We start from the raw sequence: 6,698 nt of genomic DNA, 5'->3' as shown, positions 1-6,698 counted from the left end.
ATATAAAAACACACGCATATTCCAGTGTCACGTTCTGACAAAGTTTAAAATCATGTGCTGGAATAATTTCAGAGATATTTGCGGTCAGGAACATTTACAGTTTCTATCTAAGTAAAAAGGCAGTCGTTAGTTTCTACAGAACCTGAAATCTTCGAAATCTGATGGCAGACTGCTTTAAAATTTTGAAACGACATTGCAATCGAATATTCACATGTTTTTACACTGAAGCGCCAAAGAAACTGTTATAAGCATACGTATTCAAATACAGAGATTCGTACAAAGGCAGAACACCGCGCTGCGGTCGGCAATGCCTATGTAAGACAGCAAGTGCCTGGGGCAGTTGTTATATCGGTTACTGCTGCTACAGTGGCAGGTTGTCAAGATTTAAGTTAGTTTGAAAGTGATGTTATACTCGGCGCAGGAGGCATGCCACACAGTATCTCCGAGGTAGCAGTGAAGTGGGGATTTTTCCGTACGACAATTTCACCAGTGTACCGTCAATAATAGGAATCCGGTAAAATATCAAATCTCCGACATCGCAGCGGCGAGTAAAAGATCCTGCAAGAACGGGACCAACAACAACTGAAGAGAATCGTTCAACGTGATAGAAGTGCAACCCTTCCGCAAATTAATGCAGATTTCAATGTGGGGCCATCAAGAAATGTCAGCATGAGAAACATTCAACCAAACATCATCGATATGGGCTTTCTGAGCCGAAGGCCCACTCGTGTACACTTGATGACTGCAAGACACAAAGCTTTACGCCTCAGCTGGGCCCGTCAACACAGACTTTGGACTGTTGAGGACTAGAAACATGTTGCCTGATCGTACGAATCTCTTTTCAAATTATATCGCGTGGAAGGAAGTGTGCGGGTATGGAGAGAACCTCATGAATCCAAGAACCCTGTATGTTCAAGCTGGTGGAGGCTGTGTAGGGCATGAGGCGAGTGCAGCTGGAGTGATATGGGACCTCTGATACGTCTAGATACGACTCTGACCTCCACTCAGTTCTGTTCCTTAAACATTCCAGGAACCTTTCGCTTTGTAGACACCCACAAGTCGAGATAGCAACCACTGCTTTTATATTTTCTCATTGCACACATACAGGGTGACAAGTATTGGACCATACGAAAAAAAAATCGTCATAACTTCTGAACGGTTTGCGTTAGCACAGTCAACTGCACGGTTGCCCTCGGGGTATGATGGGAATTAGTATGCGCTGAATGGTTTGGTTTAGCGACTAAGCTCACTTTCATTTGGATGGGTTCTTCAATAAGTAAAATTGGCGCATTTGGGGGACTCAGAATCCGCATTTCGCGACGTAAAAGTCACTTCAATTTGTAGGGAAATACATCAAGTTTTGTCTCGCGTAGTTCGCTAGTAGTGAATAGCGCCGTAAGGAGCGCTAGCGGCAGTTGCGTTCAAGATGGCTACCTCCACTGAACAGAGCGTCCTAGCTGTGTGTTTTGGTTTGAAGAACAGAAGTCGGCGACAGCAGTTCAGCGTAATTTCCATACCAAGGTCATTAAACTTCCTCCTAGTAGACCTACAATTTATGAGTGGTATAAATGTTTTGTAGAAACAGGGTGTTCGGTAAGACATGGGGAACCATCAGGTCGTCCAAGCACATCTGACGACTTCGTTGAGCGTTTTCTCAAAAGCCCTACGAATTCGACCTGGTGTTCATCTCACGAAATGCATATGCCACATATGACTGTTTGATGTATGTTGAGAAAACTTTGGTCGAACGAAGAAGTCATGTTAATAACAACCAATGACTTGTAAGTTCTACCCACAACTGCAAGACATACGAATTGCGACTACGGGGGCGTTGTGTTGTGCCTAGTGAAAATATCGAAAAAAAAACCTCTAAACATAAGTATGAACGAGAGCTTTCATCTCGATGCAAAATATTATACTGAGTGAGATACAGGCCGCACAGGCTAAAAAAAAAATTTCCCATTTGTATTTTTATTATATAAAATGTTAATTTCAGTTTTCGAGTGCAAAGATTACTAATTATGTACAACACAATCAATGGACGTTTAATGTGAAGAAGAACGGAACTCAGTTGTTCTTTTCGTATCCTTCTTCTCTCTCTCTTGTCTGATGTGGTAGAGGTCGGACATGCTTGTTAATTGCTGGTGAATGTCAGCTCATTTGTGATATTAATTTAATAATATAATAGTTTAAAGTTATTGTTCACTTTTATTTGTAGAAGGTGAGCCCTGTGTCATGTCCACTTCTTTTTTTTAAAATCATTATTCTAAGTAATTTTCAGCGCAACAGCACCAGCCGCCGCTGCAGCAACAGACGTCATTACGTGGCAATTTTAATTCACGAATTTAGCGGAAGCGAAGAGATCACCCGCTCATAATATAACAAATACTTTTTCCACAGCCGCCTGACGCACGGGAAGGAAAGATAGTTTTTGAGATTTTTATTTTCATTTACTCGCCGAGATGCAGAGCCACGACTCAGACTTCAATTGTTTGTTAACGGCGGTAAGAACAATTCTCTCGCCTGTGTGGGCAGTTGCAAATTATAATAAAGAACTAGTGCTTGTAAAAGAAAAATATTAGCCTTGGCAAAATACTAAAATATTATTTCTGTTTTCAAATTAAATGTAATGTGTTCCTAGATTGGCTCTCATTACAGTAATTAATGTGAACAAAAAGTTTGGTCATATTAATCTTTATTAGTCAGCCAGTTATTAAAAGTATAAAGTAAAAAATATTTTCAATTCAGTTTAACGTTACATGCAAATTTCAACCATTTAAAAAGCCTTGCGCTGCCCAATACAAATTTTCATTCTTGCCCCGCGAGAAGGGAAACACATCAAGTTTTGTCTCGCGTAATTCGCTAGCGCCGAATCGCACCGTAAGGAGCGCTAGCGGCAGTTGCGTTAAAGATGGCTGCCTTCACTGAACCAAAGCATCCTAGCAATGTGTTTTCGTTTGAAGAACCGAAGTCAGCGACAACAGTTCAGCGTAATTTCCATACCAAGTTCACCAAACAGCCTCCTAGTAGGCCTACAATTTATGAGTGGTAAAAATGTTTTGTAGAAACAAGGTGCTCGGTAGGAAGTGGGAATTCATCAGGTTGTCCAAGCACTTCTGACTATGTGGTTGAGGTAGTGCGAAAACGTTTTGTCGACAGCCCTACGAAATCGACCCGGCGTCCATCTCGCGAACAGCAAATCCCACATACGACTGTTTGGCGTGCGTTGAGAAACCATTCGCATTTGAAACCATACAGATTGACGATCTTACAAGCAATTAAAGACACTGATAAAATTGCTCTTAAGAACTTCTGTGTGTATATCATGGGCGTACCCAGCGAGGGGCAGGGGGGGGGGGGGGGGGCAGCTGCCCCCCCACCCCAGAAGATATTCGCAGTTTTTCACTAGTTAACTGTTTTATTTAATAAGAAATGCTGCATGTTTTCTCGGATTGTACAAGTGCATTCTTGTATTTATAATGTTTATTAAAAGCAATTTTTCACTGATTTACTGTTTTATTTAATGTGAGACTAGTATGAGCTGCCCCCTCCCCCCTAGTTCAGATCCTGGGTACGCCCTTGGTGTACATGTTAAATCGATTACATGAGGATGAACATTTCTTGAACAAAATCATCGTTTCTGACAAGTGGTAGGGTTAACAGTGTCAGTGAAAATCCACATCAAACATTGCAACATGTTCGTGATAGCCCTAAACTGAACGTTTTTTGTGCATTGAGCGAGAACAAAATGTACGCCCATTTTTTTCTTCAGGAGAGAACCATCAACGGGATATGTTACAACAAATTTTGATACCACAGATCGACGAGGATGACCAAGAACGAAATGTTTACTTCATTTACAGGTAATAACAGTGGCATGTAAAGTGCCCTCCGCCACACACCGTTGGGTGGCTTGCGGAGTATAAATGTAGATGTAGATGTAGATGTAGATTAAAGATGGTGCACGCCCCAATATCTGGCTGACGTCTGGGATTTTCTCAGTGACCGCTTTGCAGGTCAATGGATTGGCCGTGATGCACCAGTTGCTTGGCCCACACGTTTCCCAGACCAGACACCACTGTATTTTTTTTAATGGGGATTCGTCAAGGACTTAGTGTTTGCATCTCATGTTGCGGATTCTCTACCTGAACTTATGTCGCCACTGAGCAAGTTACACCTGCAATGATACAGCGAGTTTGAGAAGAAATTGATGGGATGTGTGCAGGATAACCAGCGGAAGCCACATACAACATATTTAGTTTAAGGTAAAAAAAATCCCGCTCTTTGTCTTCTTTCAAAAATTTTATATGAATTTTTAAAGTTGTAAAGTCCTTTCTGAAACACCCTGTATTGTCTGCGGCTGCGAGCTCGGCTCCAGTTCATCACCAGCAATGGAGGGTAAAGCTACGACAATGCCAGCCCCTCGTGCTGGCAAAACGTCAGAAAAATCATGAGACAAACGTCGACCGAAGAACTCGATACAAAACCCAACAGGCAGTTTGTCAACAAGTGGCCACGAAAGCCTCAACGATCTTGCAATTTCGCACTTGTTAATAGCAAATGCATGAAGTACTGTAAACTGAGCCGTTCCACATATTTATGATATGTCGCGCGCAGTGGACATGTAACTAACTGACTGACTAACTAAGTGAAAAGGAATGAATCGTTAGTCACTTTTTCTTTTCTTCTTGGCGCAGTGTGCCGGCCGCGGTGGTCTCGCGGTTCTAGGCGCGCAGTCCGGAACCATGCGACTGCTACGGTCGCAGGTTCGAATCCTGCCTCGGGCATGGATGTGTGTGATGTCCTTAGGTTAGTTAGGTTTAAGTAGTTCTAAGTTGTAGGGGACTGATGACCACAGCAGTTGCGTCCCATAGTGCTCAGAGCCATTTGAACCATTTCTTGGCGTAGTGGCTCGTCTGACAACTGAAGCTACACTACTGGCCATTAAAATTGCTACACCAATAAGAAATGCAGATGATTAACGGGTTCATTGGACATCTACATTATACTACAACTGACATGTGATTACATTTTCACGCAATTTGGGTGCATAGATCCTGAGAAATCAGTACCCAGAACAACCACCTCTGGCCGTAATAACGGCCTTGATACTCCTGGGCCTTGAGTCAGAACTTGCATGGCGTGTGCAGGTACAGCTGCCCATGCAGCTTCACGATACCACACATCATCAAGAGTAGTGACTGGCGTATTGTGACGAGCCAGATGCTCGGCCACCATTGTCCAGATGTTTTCAATTGGTGAGAGATGTGGAGAATGTGCTGGTCAGGGCAGCAGTCGAACATTTTCTGTATCCAGAAAGGCCCGTACAGGACCTGCAACATGCGGTCGTGCGTTATCCTGCTGAAATGTAGGGTTTCGCAGGGATCGAATGAAGGGTAGAGCCACGGGTCGTAACACATCTGAAATGTAACGTCCACTGCTCAAAGTGCCATCAATGCGAGCAAGAGGTGACCGAGACGTGTAACCAATGGCACCCCATACCATCACGCCGGGTGATAACGCCATACGGCGATGACGAATACACGTTTCCAATGTGCGTTCACCGCGATGTCGCCAAACAAGGATGCCACCTTCATGATGCTGTAAACAGAACGTGGATTCATCCGAAAAAATGACGTTTTGCCATTCGTGCACCGAGGTTCGTCGTTGAGTACACCATCGCAGGCGCTCCTGTCTGTGATGCAGCGTCAAGGGTAACCGCAGCCATGGTCTCCGAGCTGATAGTCCATGCTGCTGCAACCGTCATCGAACTGTTCGTGCAGATCATTGTTGTCTTGCATACGTCCCCATCTGTTGACTCAGGGATCGAGACGTGGCTGCACGATCCGTTACAGCCATGCGGATAACTTGCCTGTCATCTCGACTGCTAGTGATACGAGGCCGTTGGGATCCAGCGCGGCGTTCCGTATTACCCTCCTGAACCCACCGATTCCATATTCTGCTAACAGTCATTGGATCTCGACCAACGTGAGCAGCAATGTCGCGATACGATAAACCGCAATCGCTATAGGCTACGATCTGACCTTTATCAAAGTCGGAAACGTGATGGTACGCATTTTTACACGAGGCATCACAACAACGTTTCACCAGGCAACGCCGGGCAGCCGTTGTTTGTGTATGAGAAATCGGTTGGAAACTTTCCTCATGTCAGGACTTCGTAGGTGTCGCCACCGGCGCCAACCTAGTTGAATGCTCTGAAAAGCTAATCATTTGCATATCACACCATCTTCTTCCTGTCGGTTAAATTTCGCGTCTGTGGCACGTCATCTTCGTGGTGCAGCGATTTTAATAGCCAGTAGTGTCAAAATTAACAAGGAAAACAAAGAGAGAAAGATACATCGTCCACCGGTCCTAAAGATATGAAATCAGCGATGGAGATGCGATAGTCAGCTGATACGCTGCGTTTCAAGTACTCGAGCCACTCTGAAGGAAGTAGGGAAGCCACGCTACAGCATTGCCAATCTCCGCTGGTACCGTTTTTGATCACAAAGCACTCTAATGTCGTGTTGTATGCTAGGAACATTCAGCTGACTCAACACCTGTGTTCTTATGTATCTCCGCCACAGAAATGTGCTACGCAGCCCCACAATACTGCAATAGCTCCGAGAACGGAAAATTGTATTGTCGAAGTGCATTGGAGACGCAACGCAGTGGCAAGCGTGCAACAAGTAGACTCC

Source organism: Schistocerca nitens, chromosome 12, assembly GCF_023898315.1.
Source record: "Schistocerca nitens isolate TAMUIC-IGC-003100 chromosome 12, iqSchNite1.1, whole genome shotgun sequence".
Classification (NCBI taxonomy): domain Eukaryota; kingdom Metazoa; phylum Arthropoda; class Insecta; order Orthoptera; family Acrididae; genus Schistocerca; species Schistocerca nitens.
Note: the sequence above shows the minus strand (reverse complement) of the source record.